The sequence below is a fragment of the Macaca fascicularis genome, chromosome 1, assembly GCF_037993035.2.
Source record: "Macaca fascicularis isolate 582-1 chromosome 1, T2T-MFA8v1.1".
NCBI lineage: Eukaryota > Metazoa > Chordata > Mammalia > Primates > Cercopithecidae > Macaca > Macaca fascicularis.
In genome coordinates this window covers 51,018,770-51,040,804 of record NC_088375.1, presented here as the reverse complement: position 1 = coordinate 51,040,804, position 22,035 = coordinate 51,018,770, and the positions used below count along the sequence as shown (strand labels likewise).

Sequence of the window (22,035 nt, the reverse complement as noted above, 5' to 3'; positions counted from 1 at the left end):
CTACAAGATCTAGAAGATAGCCCCAAAAGGACAAATCTAAGAGTTACTGGCCTTAAAGAAAAGAGAGAGAAAGGAGTAGAAAGTTTATTCAAAGGGATAATATTAGAAAATTTCCCAAACCTGCAACAACATATCAACATTCAAGTACAAGAAGGTTATAGAACACCAGCCAGATTTAACCCAAAGAAGACTGCCTCAGGGCATTTAATAAAAAATATTTATCAATAATGTCAAAATCTAGACAGATGATGAATGGGGTAAGTTATTGGTGATCTTTGGAGGAGTTAGTTTGAGAAACACAGCACCATCAATTGCCAGATTGCAATGGGCTAAGTGGTGGTGAGGAAGCCAAAGCTGGAAATGTAACTCCTCCTTTGCAGCAGTTCATGTAGCTATGATTCTTGTGGAATATATGTAGCAGTATCCTTGACTATGGAACCTAAGTTGAACAATATGCAAATTCCCCTGCAAACAGAAGTTGTGTTATAGCAATAGATCAGCCAAGAATCTAAGTCAGTCTGGGGGGTGTATTAGGCCATTCTTGCATTGCTATACAGAAATACCTGAGACTGGGTAATTTATAAAGAAAAGAGGTTTAATTGGCTTGTGGTTCTGCAGGCTGTACAGGAAGCATGATGCCGGCATCAGTTCAGCTTCTGGGGAGACCTCAGGAAACTTACAATCATGGTGGAAGACAAATGGGGAGCAGACACATCACATGGCCAGAGAAGAAGCAAGAGAGGGAGAGGAGAGGTACCACACACTTTTAAATGACCAGATCTTACTCACTATCATGAGGACAGCACCAAGGGGATGGTACTAAGCCATTCATCAGAAATTCACCCCCATGAGCCAATCACTTCCAACCAGGCCACACCTTCAATAATGGGTATTAAAATGCAACATGAAATTTGGGTGGGGACACAGATCCAATCCATATCGGGGGAGTTCCTTTCTTATTATAATTATCAAATTCTGTCTTACATTAACTTATATGTGAGCCAATCTTTTGCCTCTTCTTTCTCCTCCTTGAGGAAACTTAGGACATCAGCTGCATCTATTAAAAATGTCTTCTTCAGACTAGAAACAACAAAGTAAAAAGTCAAAATTAAATTGAATAAGTAATTTCTACAATGTAAACATATACAGTGACCTAATTGAGTGAATGGCATAGAGCTGTCAAGTGTGATGCTAGAAAATTCCATCAGCTGACCTTGAACCACCTTTAATTTGATCTCTGGTCTCCACAGTGAGTTATCCTTGTAGACACATACTCTCTTAATAGCAAGGACACTATTTTTCTGAGAGCATGTGTGCAACAAATTTACCTTCTGTTATTAAAGCCTTACTACTCTTTGTCTTTCTGGCCTACTAATGGCCTTAGCAACATGAAGCATTTACAATTTTTTATTAGATTTGAACCCAGGTGGCCTATATGTATGACATACAATTAAACTTTATTAGTTTTGATAATACTGATTCAGAACTTCCCCTATTCAGGTGTAAAATTGAACTTACCTTTCTGTTCTTCAGGAGAAAAGATTTTTATAATTAATTCAAACTCTGATCTAGATGACAATCTGTTTCTTTAAATAAATTAATTAAAAGAATAGAAAACTTTTCAAATTGTCAATTTCTTTTCACCTTTAAAATAAGCAAAGTGATTGGGTTTCAAACAGTTAAAATGCAGATTCCTGCATTCCACTCCAAACCTATTGAATTGGAATCAGAATTTTGAATCTATACATGTAAAAATCCCCCTAGTAAATATCCCTAATTAATCTTATGATTAATCATGATGAGACCACTGTACTAAATTGTATTTAAAGATTACATATTAGTCAATTTAGCCTAAGTTATGCTGTGGCAACAAATTACTCCAAAGTCTCAGTAATTTGCAAGGAAAAAAGTTTATTTCTTAATCATTTAATACATGTACTCTTATTCTTAATACATGTATATTATAGTTCAACTAAGGCTCTGCTCCAGGTCTATCATTTTCACTCCAGAGCTCAGGCTGACAGTGTAGCTTCACTTGGAACTTTGCCTGCCTTAACCAGAGGAAAAAAAAATACAGAAAATCATGAGCTGTCACATGGCCACTCCTGAACTCAACGGAGTAGGGCTGTATAATCTTCTTTCAGGGAGAGGAAATAAGTAATTGTCTACCACTGGTGCCTCCAACTCTAAAAGTTAAACAATAACATTAATGGCTTCTATGTAGATATTAAAAGTGATATTGATAAGAGTTTTTCTTTTTGACGTCTTTATTAAGCTATAATTGATATACAAATAATTGTACATATTTAATGAATACAATCTGATGGCTTTGGATATACACATACATATGTGAGACCATCACCACAATCAAAGTAATAAACACATTCATCACCCCCAAAAGTTTCCTCATGCCACCTTGTAGGTGTTTGTTTACTATGTTTTGCTTTATGGTAAAAAATACAACATGAGATCTACCCTCTTAACAAAATGTTTAACTGTTGATATGGTTTGGCTGTGTCCCCACCCAAATCTCATCTTGTAGTTTCCATAATCCCCAGGTGTCCTAGGAGGGAGCCAATGGGAGGTAATTTAACCATGGGGGAGGTTACCCTTATGCTGTTCTTATGATAGTGAGTGAGTTCTCATGAGATTTGACGGTTTTCTAAGGGTTTTTTCCCTCTTTTGCTCAGCACTTCTTGTTGCCATCATGTGAAGAAGAACGTGTTTGCTCCCTCTTCCATCGTAATTGTAAGTTTCCTGGGCCCTTCCCAACCCTATGGAACTTTGTTTCAATTAAACCTCTTTCCTTCCTTGCAGCATGATAACAGACTAATACAGCAAATTGGTACCAGAAGTGGGGTGCTACTGAAAAGATAACCAGAAATGTAAAAGCAACTTTGGAACCAGGTAACAGGCAGAGACTGGAACAGTTTAGGGAGCTCAGAAGAAGATAGGAAAATGTGGGAATGCTTGGAACTTCCGAGAGACTTGGAGGGCTCAGAAGACAGAAAGATGTGGGAAAGTTTGGAACTTCCTAGAGACTTGTTGAATGGCTTTGACAAAAATGCTGATAGTGATATGGACAATAAAGCCCAGGCTAAGGTGGTCTCAGATGGAAATGAGGAACTTGGAAACTGGAGTAAATGTCACTCTTGCTATGCAAAGAGACTGGAGGATTTTGCCCTTGCCCTAGCGGTCTCTGAAACTTTGAACTTGAGGGACATGTTTTAGGGTATCTGGCAGAAGAAATTTCTAAGTGGAAAAGCATTCAAGAGGAAACAGAGCATAAAAGTTTGAAAAATTTGTAGCCTGAAGATGAGGTAGAAATAAAATCCCATTTTCCAAGGAGAAATTCAAGTCAGAAGCAGAAATTTGCATATGTTACAAGGAGCCAAATGCTAATTGCCAAGAAAATGGGGAAAATGTCTCCAGCGCATGTCAGAGACCTTCACAACAGGGCATGTCAAAACCTTTACAGGCCCAGAGGTCTAGGAGGGTAAAATGGTTTCCTGTGCCAGGTCCAGGACCCCTGTGCTATGTACAGCCTCAGACTTGGTGCCCTGCATCTCAGACACTCCAGCTTTGACTACAAGGAGTCAGCATACAGCTCAGGCCATATCTTGAGAGTGCAGGCCCCAAGCCCTGGCAGCTTACATGTGGTGTTGGGCCTGCAGGTGCACAGACATCAAGAATTGAGGTCTGGGAACCTCTGCCTATATTTCAGAGGATGTATGGAAACACTTGGATGTCCAGGCAAAGGTGTGCTGCAGGGGCAGAGCTCTCATGGAGAACCTCTTCTAGGGCAGTGCAGAAGGAAAATGTGGGGTGGGAGCCCCCACATATGGGGCACTGCCTAGTGGAGCTATGAGAAGAGGGATACCATCCTCCAGACCCCAGAATGTTAGATCAACCCACAGCTAGCACCATGCACCTGGAAAAGTCACAGACACTCAATGACAGCCCATGAAAGCAGCTGGGAAGGGGGCTGTACCCTGCAAAGCCACAGGGTTGGAGCAGCCCAAGACTATGGGAACCCACTTCTTGCATCAGTGTAACCTGGATGTGAGACATGGAATCAAAGGAGATCATTTTGGAACTTTAAGATTTGAGTGTCCCACTGGATTTCAGACTTGCATGGGGCCTGTCATCTCTTTATTTTGGCCAATTTCTCCCATTTGGAAAGGCTGTATTTACCCAATGCCTATAGTCCCATTGTATCTAGGAAGTAACTAACTTGTTTTGATTTTACAGGCTCATAGACAGAAGGGACTTGCTTTGTCTCAGATGAGACTTTGGACTGTGGACTTCTGATTTAATGCTGAAATAAGATTTGGGGGGACTGTTGGAAAGGCATAATTGGTTTTGAAATGTGAGGACATGAGATTTGGAAGGGACCAGGGGTGGAATGATATGGTTTGGCTGTGTCCCCACCCAAATCTCATCTTGAATTGTAGTTCCCATAATTCCTACGTGTCCTGGAAGGGACCCAGTGGGAGGTAATTGAATAATGGGGGTGGTTACCCTCATGCTGTTCTTGTGATAGTGAGTGAGTTCTCATGAGAGCTGATAGTTTTATAAGGGGCTTTTCCCACTTTTGCTCAGCACTTCTGCTTGCTGTTGCCATGTGAAGAAGGATGTGTTTGCTTCCCCTTGTACCATGATTGTAAGTTTCCTGGGGCCTCCCAAGCCCTGTGGAACTGTGAGCCAATTAAACCTCGTGCCTTCATAAATTACCCTGTCTTGAGTATATCCTTATAACAGCATGAGAACAGACTAGTACACATATACAATACATTATTGTTAAATATAAGCACTGATAACCTATAGGTCACATTTGACAGGCTTCCAAATTAACCAGCTGGGGGAGGTCTTATGATTCATGGCTTACATCCTGTCACTGAGTAAATAATCTTATTGTGAATCCCTCAAATTGTTGATGTACTGATTAATATGTAACCTACTGACACTGAAAAGGACAGTCATTTATTTCTGAACCATGAAGTTTTGTTCATTTGTTTCTGAATCATGAAGTTTTAATGATTGTCTTGCAAGTACACATTTTAGCCTGTATGTTGCATATGTATTCTACCCTCCAAAGAAAAAGGACAGCTCTGGTATGAGGAGCCCCCCTCACTTCTCCTAAACTTTCTTATAAAAGCCTTCCAATGTGTGACAGACTGTGAAACACACCTAACTTTGTGGGTGTGTCTATTCCCAGGCCAGGCTTCCAATAAACTTTTGGCAAGTTATTTCTGCTTTAACAACCTTTATATTTTGGTCAACAGCACTATGTTGTACAGCAGACCTCTGGAACTAATTCGTCTTACATAATCAAAATTTTAGTGATTCCTGTAAGAGTTTGTGAACCTTGATTCTTTAGTTGGGCTCCTCTAAAAGCAGATGCTTAGATAAGGACTTAGAGGCAGATAGACAATTTGGAAGGTAAACTCAGAAAGACAGGTAAGAAAGTTAGGAAAGTGAGACAAGGAAGGTAGAAAAATGAATAAAAAGCAAGAGGAGCTCAATATAGCTGGAGATTCTCTAAGAAACCCTAGAGCCAAACTTCAGGGCCCCAGGACCCTATCACTACAAGAGAGGGAAGCTACAGCACGTGTCCACCACTGCCACCCCTATAGATTAAGGATTGCCTCCCAGGGATTAGCTCCCTCAAACTTTCTGGTCTATCTTTTACAGCTGAGCAAGCTCTAGTACCAATGAGAAAGCCCTCAGGTAGGGAAAGGGAAATTGCAGTTGTTTAAGGTGGGAATCTGTCAGTGGGCTGAGACTGTACATGGGTATAATAAAAATCAGGGAATCCACAGGATATGGGAGGTGCATCAACAACGTTTGTTACACCCAGTTCCAAATTGACCTTTATTTGCTTTGGGATATTTTGTTATCACACATTTCAGGTCAATTTGACCTGTCCCACTGTTAGTCCAAATCATTTTTTTTCTCATTTTCTTTCTCTATTCACTATTAGTACTTAATATTGCCTTAGGTTTTCACCTCAAGCATCAACTCAAATTAAATGTGAGTGTATACCTGAGATATGTGTTGAGAAAAACCTGAGGTCAGGTTTGGTGCACAGTGACCAATTAAGTATGTCTTCCATGGACAGAGGACAAAGAATATTGTTAGATTTGCCACATATTTGTTATCCTTTGAGAGCAGTAATGGGAAAAAAGGTCTGTGCTAAGTAAACATTTCTGATTGTGACTTAAAGCATTGTAATAATTATTTAGATTGCTCAGACAGAGAAGCAGTTTCAGAAATAATTACCTATGAATTTAATTATACACATTTAAACAACATGTGAGGGTGTAGGAAGTAAGCATGTAACTCATGGGTACAGAAAAATCCTAATATGAAGAAAAGATGCTCTCATATCCCTAAGGATAGAATTAGTATCACATGATCTCTCCATAAAAAAGATATACAAATAACTTCACAAATAAGTGATCCTATGTTAGGAGATAGAAATCTAAGAAGAAATGACAAAAAAAAAAAAACTGAGTTTTGCCTTGTTATTTCTCCCACACAATAGTAATGGGAGACTTTAACAACCCCACTGTCAATATTAGACAGATCAACAAGACAGAAGGTTACCAAAGATATCCAGGACTTGAACTCAGCTCTGCACCAAGTGGACCTAATAGACATCTACAGAACTCTCCACCCCAAATCAACAGAATATATATTCTTCTCAGCACCACATAGCACTTATTCCAAAATTGACCACATAGTTGGAAAAAAGCACTCCTCAGCAAATGTAAAAGAACAGAAATCACAACAAACTGTCTCTCAGACCACAGTGTAATCAAATTAGAACTCAGGATTAAGAAATTAATCAAAGCCACACAACTACATGGAAACTGAACAACCTGCTCCTGAATGACTACTGGGTAAATAACGAAACGAAGGCAGAAATAAACATGTTCTTTGAAACCAATGAGAACAAAAATACAACATACCAGAATCTCTGGGACACATTTAAAACAGTGTGCAAAGAGAAATTTATAGCACTAAATGCCCACAAGAGAAAGCTGGAAAGATCTAAAATTGACACCCTAACATCACAATTAAAAGAACTAGAGAAGCAAGAGCAAACACATTCAAAAGTTAGCAGAAGGCAAGAAATAACTAAGATCAGAGCAGAACTGAAGGAGATAGAGACACAAAAAACCCTCCAAAGAATCAATGAATCCAGGAGCTGGTTTTTTGAAAAGATCAACAAAATTGATAGACCGCTAGCAAGACTAATAAAGAAGAAAAGAGAAAAGAATCTAAAAATAGATGCAATAAAAAGTGATAAAAGGGATATCACCAACGATCCCACAGAAATACAAACTACCATCAGAGAATACTACAAACACCTCTATGCAAAAACTAGAAAATCTAGAAGAAATGGATAAATTACTGGACACATACACCCTCCCAAGACTAAACTAGGAAGAAGTTGAATCTCTGAATAGACCAATAACAAGCTCTGAAATTGAGGCAATAATTAATAGCCTACCAACCAAAAAAAGCCCAGGACCAGACAGATTCACAGTCTAATTCTACCAGAGGTACAAAGAGGAGCTGGTACCATTCCTTCTGAAACTATTCCAATCAATAGAAAAAGAGGGAATCCTCCCTATCTCATTTTATGAGGCCAGCATCATCTTGATACCAAAGCCTGGCAGAGACACAACAAAAAAAAAAAGAGAGAGAGAATTTTAGACCAATATCCCTGATGAACATCGATGCAAAAATCCTCAATAAAATACAGGCAAACCGAATCCAGCATCACATCAAGAAGCTTATCCACCATGATCAAGTTGGCTTCATCCCTGTGATGCAAGGCTGGTTTGACATACACAAATCAATAAACGTGATCCATCACATAAACGGAACCAATGACAAAAACCACATGATTATCTCAAGAGATGCAGAAAAGGCTTTTGACAAAATTCAACAGCCTTTCATGCTAAAAATTCTCAATAAACTAGGTATTGATGGAATGAATCTCAAAGTAATAAGAGCTATTTATGACAAACCCACAGCCAATATCATACTGAATGGGCAAAAACTGGAAGCATTCCCTTTGAAAACTGGCACAAGACAGGGATGCCCTCTCTCACCACTCCTATGCCTTGTTATTTCTCACTCCAAAACTCCTTATTGGGACCCTGCTTTCCTTATTTCCATGAACTGCAAGCCAATAGCAGAAGAGTGGACACCCACTCACCTCTTCCTCCATGAACTTTACAAGAAGAGGTGCACGCTGGCAAAGCCTCACTCTTTATTTGATAAAAGGTGACTTTTGCAGCTTTCCAGGCTTAGATGTTTTTATCTCCAGTTTGGACTTCAGCTTCATTAACTGAATTTTGACTTAAGCTGGTGTATAGATTCTGAGTCCAGCTGTAACTGATTTCAGATAGTTAAGTTTGTGTGCCCTGGTCTGACCCTTCCTAGGCCACATTCTATTTATGGCCTCCACCTGTTACCACCCTTCTTCCTTCCATCCCCAGTGTTGCTGCCTTGTGCACACCTGACATTCCCTGACCCTCAGTCAGCTTATCACAACAATTAGACCAAATAGCCAACCTCTCAGAGAAAAACAAATGGAAGTGTCCTGCCCTCTTTCAGGGAGAAAGGCATCTTTTACTCCCTGGTCAAAATTCAGCAGCAGAGTGCAAATAAGAACATTTTCTTTTTTTCCACAGGAAATGAAAACCTTAAAAAGTTGTAGCCCCTCAGTGCTTTCACAGATGATAAGGTTTATGATCCAGCCACCATTTAGCCAAAAGCAACTTTTTAAAAGGCTTAGGATATTTGATAGAGTGAGCTTAGAAGTGTATTTCAGCTCTTCCCAGTGACATTTAGATATGTAAACTTCCCTGCTTCTCTATAAGAGGATCTCACATGAATATGAAAGTGATGCTGATTAGATAGTAGCCAAGGGCCTGTGCTCTGGAGTCAGAGCGCCCCTACCGTGTGACCTTGACCGAGCTACTCTACCTCTCAATACATCAGTGTCTTTGTTGGATAAATGGAAAGGGTGATATCAACTTCAGAGTGGTTGTGAAAATTATATCTATAAATAAGAATATGCAGGGATATGGTTTGGGTACATTTGCCTTCACGGGAAAAACAAAAATATTTATAATGATCAAACAAAGGATGAAGAAAGGATTTTAGATATTAAATGAGTAGAATTGCTTCTTAGTCATTGTGGTAGTTTTAAAATACGGCCCCCAAATTCTTTGGTATTCTTCTGATACGGGTTGGCTCTGTGTCCCCACCCAAATCTCATCTCGACTTGTAATTCTGTGTTGAGGGAAGGTAGTGATTGGATTATGGGGATGATTTTCCCCAAGGTGTTCTCATCAGAGTTGTGCATTCTCACAAGATCTGATGATTTTATAAATGAGAGTTTTTCCTGTGCTCCCACACACTCTCTCTTGCCTGCCGCCATGTAAGATTCCCCTTCTGCCATGATTGTAAATTTTCTGAGGCCTCCCTAGTCATATGGAACTGTGAGTCTATTAAACCTCCTTCCTTTGTAAATTACCCAGTCTCAGGCAGTTCTTTACAGCAGTGTGAAAACGGACTAACACATCCTCCCATTAAGAATTCTGTGCAGTCTGAGTTTGAGACCAGCCCAGGCAACTTAGGGAGACCCCACCTCTACCAAAAAAAAAAAAAAAAAGGGCAGGCATGGTTGCATGCATTTGTAGCCCCAGCTACTTAAGAGGCTGAGGTGGGAGATAGCTTGAGCCTGGGAGATCAAGGCTGCAATGAACCTTGATCATGCCACTGCATTCCAGCCTGGGTGAGAGGGTGAGACCCGATCTCAAAAAATAAAAAAGTTGGCTGGACACAGTGGCTTATGCCTGTAATCCCAGCACTTTGGGAGGCCAAGGCAGGTGGATCACAAGGTCAGGAGTTTGAGACCATCCTGGCCAACATGGTGAAACGCTGTCTCTACTAAAAATACAAAAATTAGCTGGGCATGGTGGCACATGCCTATAATCCCAGCTACTCGGGAGGCTGAGGCAGGAGAATAAAAAATTTTAAAAAAGAAAAAAAAAGAAATGGTGGTCTATGTCCTGTCCCTTAATGATGGGTAGACTTGAAACCACCTAAACTATACAATCAGGTAGAAATGATGTTTTTGTGACTTCTGAGGCCGGGTCATGAAAGGCCATGCTGCTTCTGTGTGGTTCCCTTGAATTACTCACTTCGATGGCTCCCTTTAGAGACACTCCTTCTCAGAACCCAAGCCCCTGCTGCAGAAGCTAGAGCCACATGGAGAGTGACCAGGTGTCCTGGTCAACAGTCTCAGCTGAGCACAGGTTTCAAGTCTTTCCAGCCCACACATGTGAGTAAAGGACTCCCCACATGGTTCCAGCCACAGCCATTTTAGGTATTTTCCAGTTGAGACCCCAGATATTGTGGAGCAGATAAAAGTCACCCACTGTGCCTTATTCAAATTCTTGCTCTTCAAATCCATAAGCATAATAAGATGGTTTTTGTCTTTACTACTGTGTTTGGCTTGATTTGTAACACAGCAATACACAACCAGAGCAACCGCACAGCAAAATAATAGAAACAGTCCAAAGGAAACGGGAGATTGGTCTCATGCATATTGAATAGCTTGAACCTAAGGACAGATAACATTAAAACAATTCAACTGTTAACATCTTGTAAACACGATCATGCCCCAGTTTTGGAAGGATTTTCTCTGAAGCTATATAAACCCTTACATAGGATTCATTGGAGACTCTACTTACAAAGCCTAATCATTATTGTCATAATTCTCTTTTTAAGTAAATAAATTATAGTGATGTCATATGGAATTAACATTTACTTAATTAAACAAAGATTTAAAAGCACCTACAGTACTTAGCACACTGTGAGGTAAATTTTTAAGTAATTTTAAAGTAAATAGAATCACCTTGGATGCCTTTTAAAAGTCTAATTCTGGGCTGGGTGCGGTGGCTCACACCTGTAAACCCAGCACTTTGGGAGGCCGAGATGGGTGGATCACAAGGTCAGGGATTCGAGACCAGCCTGACCAATATGGTGAAACCCCATCTCTACTAAAAATACAAAAATTAGCTGGGCGTAGTGGCGGGCACCTGTAATCCCAGCTACTCAGGAGGCTGAGGCAGGAGAATTGCTTGAACCCGGGAGGCAGAGGTTGCAGTGAGCCGAGATGGCACCACTGCATTCCAGCCTGGGCAACAAAGCGAGACTCCATCTTAAAAAAAAAAAAAAAAAAAATGTCTGATTGCAAGGCCCATCCAAAGAGATTCTGATTTAGTAGGTGTGCATTTGTTTGTTTGTTTGTTTGTTTGAGACAGAGTCTTGCTCTGTCATCCAGGCTGGAGTGCAGTGGCACAATCGCGGCTCACTGCAACCTCTGCCTCCCAGGTTCAAGCCATCCTCCCACCTCCGCCTCCCAAGTAGCTGGGACTACGGACACACACCACCATGCCCGGCTAATTTTTTGTATTTTTAGTAGAGACGGGGTTTCACCATGTTGGCCAGACTGGTCTCAAACTCCCGAGCTCAAGTGATCTGCCTGCCTTGGCCTCCCAAGGTGCTGGGATTACAGGCATGAGCCACCATGCCCGGCCAGTACGTGTGCATTTTTGACAAGCAATTCAGAAAATTCTGATACTGGTGGTATAGGGAAAAAAGCTTCTCATTTTTTCAAGCAATTCAGAATATTCTGATACTGGTGTTATAGTGAAAATACGCCTGAAGAGGGAATGGAGTACACAAAACAAGTATATACCATAGCTTCTGCCCTCAAGCAACTTAATTTGAATTAATAGAAAAGACATTTCTGTGAACAACATAAAACAGCATTGAGGCTTCAAATTGTGTTTGGGGTTTTAATCCACTAGAGTTAATATTTTTCTTCTCTAATTTGAATTGTCAGGAGAAAAACTAGGCCCAAGAGTCTGAGGTTTTTCTAACTGGCAGGGAAGCTTAAGCAATTTACTTAGTGCTCGATCTGATTAACACAGTCCTTTTACAACTTACACGAGCAATATATTCTAAGATTAAGTGAAGAATGTAATGTCAAAGTTGAATTTTACTCTCCAGGAAGATTAAAGGAAAACCCTGTGTTTCACATTGAATGACTAGCCCAGGGAAAGACTTGGACTAAATATCCCAGGAAGCTTTTCAGTAAAATAGGAAGTAAAGGGTGGGTTGAAATTTTAATATCTTTTCCCCACCCGTCCAGTCTCTTCTTTCCTTATGTTCCTGGGATCATGAAAATACAAATATTTTCCAAACTCTTTTTAAAAATTCAAAGAAATATATTTTAAGTTAAACATGGCATATTGAACACACATGTCTGTACTCTCCCTCTCTTTAGGGATGCCACTAACATGACAAAAAATATGTATATATAAAAACTCACAGGGACAAAGAGAACAGATGAGACAACACTAAATAAAATATTTCAGCAACATTTTTTCTTTATTTTTTTTGAGACAGAATCTCATTCTGTAGCCTAGGTTGGAGTGCAGTGCTGTGATCTCTGCTCACTGCAACATCCGCCTCCCATGTTCAAGTGATTCTCTTGCCTCAGAACTCCCAAGTTGCTGGGATTGCAGGCATGTGCCACCACGCCTGACTAAATTTTGTGTTTTTAGTAGAGACAGGGTTTCTCCATGTTGGCCAGGCTGGTCTTGAACTCCTGACCTCAAGTGATCCACCCACCTCAGCTTCCCAAAGTGCTGGGATTACAGGCATGAGCCACTGGCACCCGGACCAACGAAATTTTAGAATATGAAAAAATTATGGGCAATTATTAACAGACTTAGAACACAGAAGGCCCAAATGTTAACCTTCTATGGTAAGACACCAACATCAGACCAGTGATTTCTGCCCTAGTCCCTCAGACTCAAGCATTTGGATTCACCTGGTACCCTTGAAGATAGGGATGAAGAATGGCATTGAAACAGGAAGACTGGTTAAATGTTTATGGAAGGACACTTAAAGTCCTTCTATACAAGCTAAGAAGCCAAGTTACTACTCTTTCAGGAACTCCACAGAAAATAGAAGGTTTTCTTTATAAAGATAATTCCATCTCTGAGAATGAGAATGAGTTACTGTATGCAAACAGAAGACTAAGTGAACGTCTTCATAAAAATGGTGAAAATCCCAAAGTAGAAGCCTCTGATATTAAAAATAGAAACCTAAACCAACAACCAGATAGATGAAAGAAAGAAATTTAGAAGAAATGAAGAAAATGCAGGAAGCAGAAGAAAACTTCAGAGCAATTATAATTAACACCTACAAAAGATAAGATATTCCAATGTGAAACAAGAATCACATGCTAGAAAAAGAATATTCAGAGAACTTTTTGAAGTAAAATTTGGATATAACTAAAAATTTACTCGAAGTGTTAAAAATAAACTTGAGGACATTCCTAATCTTCATCCTTCTCCTCCCCAAAAAAGTGTGGATGATGGGAAAGAAAAAAATGAGAAAGTTAGAGGATCGATTCAGAGATCCACATCTCCCTAACTGCTGTTGTAGAAAGAAGGAATGAAAATGTAAAGTAGAATACCTTATCAAATAAACAATTTTTTAATTCCCCATAAAGAGCATGTCTTCATTATGATACATTGGACCCACAAAGTGCCCAAACAATATATGAATAGCTCCATACTGTGTCAAAGTAAATTACACCATAATTCAAAGAAGAAAAAAAAAAAGCCCAACAATGTGGCACAAACGCAATAGAAGTTTATATCTCAAACCATCAACATATACATGTAGATGGACTTTACAGACTCGTGCGGTCTCAAAAGATCTGCCTTCCAAATACTTTCTCAGAAGGTTCTTGGAAGATGTGCTCTACAAAAGCAAAAGAGAAATCCAAGAAAAGGAAGAAAAAAAATCCAAAACAGAGGATCCAAAAACAAGTGTAAAATGAACTGATGATGATAAAGACATACTCCAGAATGACAGCTGTGCAGCAAACCTAGAAAGCAAGTTCTGACTGGGGAAAAAAGATGAAAGTTTTCAGAAAGGATAAGCCTGCATGCACATGTGCATACACACACACACACACTCACATTGAACTCATAGATTTCTTGGACATATGACTACATTGAGAGAAGTTTTAATGTTCTGTCAGTGAGTATGGGGTTTAATTAGTGTTAGGTACATAAAAATTAGGTAATTAAAGGGTAAAGAAATATATCCTGATATACTACGTGACTCATCTGCAAATCATATTAAGGCAATTATAATGACATAAACACTGAATATTCATTTAACCAAAAATTAGAATTATAGAGGGGACAGCAAATGGCAAAGGTATTGGGAGTGGGGTATGGAAATATAAGAGCACTAAATCCTCATTTTTCATGAAAAAAGTCAATTGATAATGCTTAAATGAAAAATGTAAAGATAAGAGTTTAAATTTGTTTCGAAATATGGAGAGTCTTAATCTGGGTTCCCCAAAAAGCAGAGCCTGTGGCAAAGGCTGATGTGCCGCTCATTTATTAGGAGAAACAATGGAAAGGGGGAATGAGACAAGCAAAGGGTGAGTCCCAATCAAAGGTGGTTACCAAATTATAAGTCGGCTACTTTTGATAGCAAGCACAACTGATGACTCATTGTCACAATTGCGAGAGGCTGTGTAAATGAAATCACTTGAGACTGTCCATTATGCTAGAGATGAAGGCAGAAGACTTAACCATCAGCTTCTATATCTTACTGGTCAAAGGTTCACTTCACATGTGTGAGTTAAACACAGGCTGGGGGTACGGTGGTTCATGCCTGTAATCCCAGCACTTTGGGAAGCTGAGGTGGGTGGATCACGAGGTCAGGAGTTCAAGACCAGCATGGCCAACATGGTGAAACCCTGTCTCTACTAAAAATACAAAAATTGGCCAGGCGTGGTGGCACATGCCTGTAATCCCAGCTACTCAGGAGGCTGAGGCAGGAGAATCACTTGAACTGGAGAGGTTGAGGTTACAGTAAGCTCAGATATGCTATTGCACTCCAGCCTGTGTGACAGAGTGAGATTCCATCTCAAAAAATAAATAAATAAAATAAAATAAAGGTAAACAAATGCATTCATCAAGTGAGCAAGGTCATGCTTCAGTGTCAATAGGGACGCCCTGGATATGAGGCAAGAGGCATAGGAGGCAGGCTGGAAGTGAGAGGTTGTTCGGTCATGGCTCAGTGAGGTTAGTTAGAGCCTATGCAGGGCTGGTCACTGGGGAGGTGATAGAACAAGTAACCACACTCTTTAGAGACAAGTGAGGTTGTCTGATTCTGGAAGAGCACATAAGGGGTGCTAGATTCAGGGGGTAAGTATTAGAAAAAGCTAATAGAATTAAACAGAATAGCCCATGAAGAAACAAAATAAGAGGTAGTGAAGATTAGGCTGGGACTCTTAAAATGTAATTTTATTTTTAAACTCATGTGTATGCATTATTATATTAAAAACACAAACTTAAAAATGCCTAAAAGTATTTTGCATAGTAGGATTCTTTATTCCAGACACTTGGTAACAGCATTGTAACTGATAATTGCTTTTAATTTTCACAAAGCCGAAATCAAAGTGGTGGTGGTTGTTGTTATTTTTAACTTTAGGCCATTTCTATTTCCATGCTACTAACATACTGAATGTAATCAATTACCAAAATTCATAAAGTCAGCCAACAATTCTCAAATTTTTCAGTCTAAGAAATCCTTTATACTCTTAAATTTCCATAGGTTTTATTTATTGGTATTTGCCATGTTAGAAAATAAAATTGAGACTTTAAAAAATATTTTGTTTATTGATTCACTTTAAAATAACAATGTAAACCCATTGTATGATGTCGTAAGTAACATCTGTTTTTAAAAAATAACCACATTCTCCAAAGCAAAATACTTGAGTGAGAAGAGCAGCATTGACAAGCACTTTTGCAATTCTCTTTACCTTCCAGCTTAATCAAAGACAGTTTATTCGTTATATTTGCTTCTATATTCAGTTTGTTGTAATACGTTGTTTGGTTAAAATCTATGGAAAAAAGAAACATGGCTTCACACAGATATGTTGTTAGAAAAGGAAAGGGTATTTTAATAGCCTTTTCGGGTAATTGTGTTTATTCTTCTTTGGTACTATGCCATAACGTGACATTGAAAACCACATCCATGAACTTTTTGTATTCTATTACATTAAAAATCATTAGTCCATTTGGCACCTTAAACAGACCTTTTTGTTAACCATGCATTGATCATGTGAAAGGTATCTGTCACTGAACTATTTAGACCTTCCAAATGTTGATCCATTTCATCAAATTGTCAAAAAATCACACTCATTAATACCACCACCTGTCTCATTGGAAAAGTCTTTTGGTATTGGGAAACTGACTACCTTATGGTGATAAATACAAGTTTTCCAAATTTCTAATTTTTGTGTGGAAGCTCAAATATTTTTATTGACAACAACAACAACAAAAATCAGAAGCTTTTTTAAAATGACCAGCTCACTTCATTTATTTTTAAGAAAATGTCTGCCAAATAAATTAGGATAACTCTAGTTTACCTGTCAGTCGTCTCTTCAAGTGAAAATGACATGCCACGAAAAAAGCAGCTAGTTTAGCTTGCAATTCAAACATACATTAAGTGCTTTTCTTCAAAACAGTCATCACACATCACTATGCAACCAAAGGGCTTTCTTCCAACCTCCCATTTTGTCATACAGAAAGTTAAAATGACATACACACAAAGGTTGAGATCTAATAAAACCAATAATCTTTACTGCTTCATAAAGATACTTTTCAGTGTCACTGCCATGTTTTTTAACTGTAAATGTATGGTGAAGAAATACAATGACTTCTAGTTTAGCTTGGTACCACTGCCTTGATTCATACTAAGGTGCCAGTAGTCTTACCCACCCTTGTTTTTGCACCCTGACTGCAAATGTCAGCTCAGTGAAAAAGATAAATAATGTTGTTAGTATTATTATGAAAATAGCTTTACCCTCTGAAACACTCAGAAAGGATCTCAGAGACCCACAGGATATACGGATTGAACTTTGAGAACTACAAATATGTGTACTAAGTACCATAAATCATTACAAGCAAGAATCTTCACTTTTTTGCCAGACTGAAGTAAAAATTGAGCTAAGCATTCAAAGCTGTCATAAATATGTATGATGCCTTAGACTGTACACAGGCAGTAGGATGAGATACTAATGATACTTGATCACAGCTCAGAGAACCTGAGTTCCAGTGCTATCATTCACAAGTCATAGGACCATTGATTAGTCAAGTGTGCTCCTCCGAGTGTCATTCTCCCCATTTCTATCTTGAAGATGATACAGCCTACTTCTCAGGGTTATTGGATAGACTAGAGCTACTTAAAATGTAGTCCCTGAACCATCAGCATCATAGAAAAATAGAAAGTATGGGAAAGTACCTGGGAATTGGTTAGAAATGGAAAATCTAGGGTCTCAACCCACATGTGTTGACTCAGAATCTCTGGGTGTGGGGCACGGGAATCTCTCTCAGTCTTTCCTAATAATTCTTGCTCATATCCAACTTTGAGAAGTGTTGATATAGACCATGCACGATAAAGGATTGGAAGATATGAACACTATACAAATTTATGTTATTAGGATAATAAGAAAAAAAGGCTTTCCAGGCAACATAACTACATAAAGATTGCTACTTTAGTCATATTTGTTTGTATCATCTATAGTCAGATAGTACTAATCTAACTGTTGGTATGAAAGATACATGTGTTTCACAGAAACGAATTTAAAAATGCAAAGCCAAGAAAAAGTCTAGAGTTAGGGGAGATAGCAAAAGGTATGCATGGAAAAACCATGGGAAATAATGCTGAATGTGGTTAAAGTATAAAATGAGATGTTTATACTTTGTACAATAGGCAATAAGGAACCATTACAGATTCTTCCATTTAAAAGTGACATAATGAAAGACTGTTTTAGGAAATCAGTTTGTTAACCATGGTGCAGAATGAATTGAAAGGAGAAAAGACAGGAAGGCAAGAAGTATTTCATGAAACCATATATTTTTCCTCCCCATAGAATAAAAAAAATTCTCTGATGAATTTGGACAAGATTCACACAGTCATAGGCATTTGTCCGATAGGAGTGAAACCAAGGTAAAGAAAACTATGAGTATATGATGTGTTCATCACTTACCCCACACATAACTTTATTTCCAGCACTTTCACTTTCCCTTTCTTTCAGTTCCAAGTCTTCTGCTAATTCACTGCTCTCAAACTCCTGTCTCTCACTTGCCTGTCTTCCAACCTGCTCTCCTTTATTCAGCAGCCCGAGGTCTTCTCCTATTAATGAAGAACAGCTTTTCTCTATTTCCTTTCCTTTAAGCCCCTATACCTACTAAAATTTCTAAATGACAAGAAACAGTTTTGCAAGAATTTCTGTGCTAAAGGAGAGGTGAAATGTAAAAGCTACATGTCCCAGTTAGAGTCCGCTTCTCTTCCCAGACATATAAGGAGTTATCAACAGTTTTTCAAGATAATGCTTCTATTTCAGCATCAGAAAAAGAAAAAATTGGAAGTTAAGAAGGGAAAATAAAATGAAAACAAGACAGAAGCAATGTCTCTGCAATTCAGCCTTGGAAAAGATGAACAAGTCAAAAACAAGGAACTTGGAGCTGAAGTTGAATTTATCTGTTTGTGTGTACAGGGGACAGAACCAGGTCAGAATGTCCTCGTGGAATTTTATCTGTCCTGGAATAGAATTACCCTGAGTAAAACTAAAAGCATAATGCAAAGTTTGGATAGCAATGGTTGAAGAAGCCCCTCAGGTTTGACCCTTAATTAAAGGAAGCTAATTACATAAATAAAATATTATCTGAAGTGATCCCTGTCAAAAGCATTCAATTAATGTGTATTTCTGGCTGCAACTACATCAGAAAGTGGAAGTTAAAAAGATTTAGGGCCAGGTGTCGTGGCTTATGCCTATAATCCCAACATTTTAGGAGGCCAAGTGGGGGGTGGATTGCCTGAGTTTAGCAGTTCAAGACCAGCCTGGGCAACATGGCAAAACCCATATTTACAACAAATACAAAAATCAGCCAGGCATGGTGGAGCATCCCTGTAGTCCCAGATACTTGAGAGGCTGAAGTGAGAGAGTCACTTGAGCCCTAGAGGTCGAACCTGCAGTGAGTCATGATCATGCTACTGCACTCCAGACTGGCAACAGAGCAAGAACTTGTCAAAAAAAAAAAAAAAAAAAGGAGAGAGAGAGAAGGAAGGAAGGAAGGAAGGAAGGAAGGAAGGAAGGAAGGAAGGAAGGAAGGAAGGAAGGAAGGGAGGGAGGGAGGGAGGGAAGGAGGGAGGGAAAGGAAGGAAGAAAGAAAAGAAAAGAAAAAAAAGAGGAAGAAGATTTAGAGCAAGGCAGAACTTCAACATCACAGACAGGGGAGGAGTAACTTGAAAGTGTGGGGGATTTCAGCATCTTTCACAGTGCATCAAGCTTCATACCTTTTCTTAATTTAGATTGAATACAAGCATGCAGATTCAGTTAAGTTAGGTGTTATTATGAGATGCAAAGCTTTTTAAATTATACCTAAAATTTTTGGATGAAAAACTCAATGAAAAGGCAATTTATTTATAGCGGTATCATATATAAGGAAAATGAAACTCTTTAGAAAATGCTTGAGAATGCTATATCTTTTATTTAACCATTTGAATCAAAAGAAGACCTATTTATTGGAAGGAAACTATGGTAATATTAACATAGACTATAATCAATTTGGTCCTATTTTTATTCATTCATAGATAATATCTAGCACAGTTCTATATAACAAATCTACCACAACTAACAGGGCATAATATAGCTTATGGGGTTTATACTCTAGTAAAGGAGATGGGGGAAAGGTGTAAACACAAAACCATAAATACACAACAATATAAAGTAAATTGTAAATGGCAAATAGAAAAAAAGAGGGGGGCTAAGATAGAGAAGAAATGAGGGGTGAGTTTAAATAAAGTAGTTAGGGGAAACATCTCTAAAAGGATATTAAATCTGTGATCTAAAAATGAGAAATTATCCAAGCAAATAGTAGAGAGAAGCTCTCTCCTGCCAAGAAAACAGCAGGGGACTGGTAGAGATGTTTTCAAAGACCTAAGAAAAGACAAATGTGACTGAAACATGGTGTGTAAAGAGGAGAGGGGCAAAGGATGAGAGAAAGTGTGGGGCTCAGGCCATGAGAGCCTTCTAAGCTGCCCTGTTAAGAGACAGTGGAGAAAATGAGGACAGAAGTCGGTGGACTTGGCAACTTCGATGTAATGGGTAATGTGGATTACAGCAGATTCGGTGAAATAATAATGTCAGGAATCTCACTGGCGTTAGTAGGAGAGAAAGGCAGTAACGGAGGAGAGATTCACATGTTTGTCTCTCTCAAAGCTGTGAAGTGGGAGCTGAGGATGGAGAGATCGCTGGTAGGAATATAGGGACCCAGGAAGTCTGGGTTTTGTTTTTTCCAAAGACAAAAGATCACAGCATGTGTGCGTTTGTTCTGATAGGATTGCAGTGGTCCAGGGGAGAGGCAAAGGATAATGGAGAGCAGGAATGGGGTCCAGAGCACAAGGGAAAGATTAGATATAAGGGAAAGCACAAAGATAGAAAAAGAGATTGCATGAACACAGGTCAAGGTGTGGATTTACTGGTAGAAGGTTTGGAAACATTGTCCTCTACCATCCTCATCTCCTCCTAACCTCGGAATCCCTAAGCCACTCGTTTAACTCATCTAATCTTTACCTATTGAAACTCTTTCTAGATTTAAATCATCAACACATCTTATCTGCTTGAAAATATTCATGAATTCCACATGAAAGTTATTTTCCTAAATCCACAGTGTTTACAAAGATTGTACTGCCAATTCAATACAGAGGACTTTTAACAGCATAGTCCTATAATTTTACTTATGGAATATAATGTGATGAGCAAAATGTTTTAAGATGAAAGATAAATTTTTTGGCCACTTAAAGGTGGCCAAAAAAAGTGGCAAGATCCAAAATCATTGCATAAGTTTTCTGTACATTCTTCCTAGTATCATTTAATGATATTATTAGGGTCTCATTATATGCTTTTTCACCCATGCTACTTCCACTTTTTATATAAGTGTAGCATTCAAATTATTTCTTGAATAATATCCCCAGTGCTTCACAGAATGTGTCTCTGCACTAGAAATGTGTTTCTATATTCATATATCCCTTCATTTATTTTCCATTACTCAATTAAGAAAGAAATAATAGGAGACGTAACATAAAGCACATTATTGTGCCTTGTCCAACTGGCTATAGATAGATAGATCACCTTCAAATATAGTAGCAAATGCTGTCTTACTATAAAAGAGCTTTTACCTTTTCAAATCCAAATGCCCTGAGTTATTTTAAGCTCTGCTACCATCAGTCAGCTTCCTGGTGTGGAAGAACATATAACTTAGATAAAGCTAGAGCAGCTGGAGCAATCACCACAAATCACCAGTTATAAGACTTGCTTGCAGCAGTAATACAGGCTGAAAAGTCCCCCTCCCCTCAAAAAAAAAATAACCAATGAAGAAGTTAATGTGGTGTTAGAGCTAGTAGTTGACCGTTGCTCTTGCCATCTGTCATCCCATTGGACTACATAAGTAGAAGTCAACAAGAAATTCGTCTCTTATGTTGACACCACACAATGTCATTTTCTATTTATGCACATTGTTAAATTTCATTTGATATCAAAATTAATCCAGAAGTTTCTAAGAGAAGAAAGTAGTAAGAAATTTTCAATGTTTCAAATATCTCTAAACAAAAGAAAACTAAGCTTTAAGAACATTGCTAACCTTCTATAGAATAAAAGCGTTTTTCCCACAACATGAGTTTCAATTGAGAAATTTTATGTATTCAACTGCTCCTGTCTTCATTGAGAAATATATGTCCTCAAAAGTTATAATCTGGTTTACAACACAGGTAGCAGGCTAATTTAAATAAATCAAAACATTTTCTAAATACTAATTAAATTCACAATAAGATTCC

General features: G+C 38.6%; 1 long non-coding RNA gene across 7 annotated transcripts in view; it reads right to left on the bottom strand.

Moving 5' to 3' along the window:
• The window catches only part of LOC101925508 (uncharacterized), a 373,900-nt gene that overhangs the window by 291,316 nt on the left and 60,549 nt on the right, over nucleotides 1-22,035 (bottom strand). The window contains exon 1 of one of the 7 annotated variants that reach the window (XR_010584617.2): nucleotides 985-1,082. The exons of the other annotated variants lie outside the window; for them this stretch is intronic. This is a non-coding gene — a long non-coding RNA (uncharacterized lncRNA). Of the gene's footprint in view, nucleotides 1-984; nucleotides 1,083-22,035 lie in introns of those variants that run through there. 7 annotated transcript variants of the gene reach the window in all.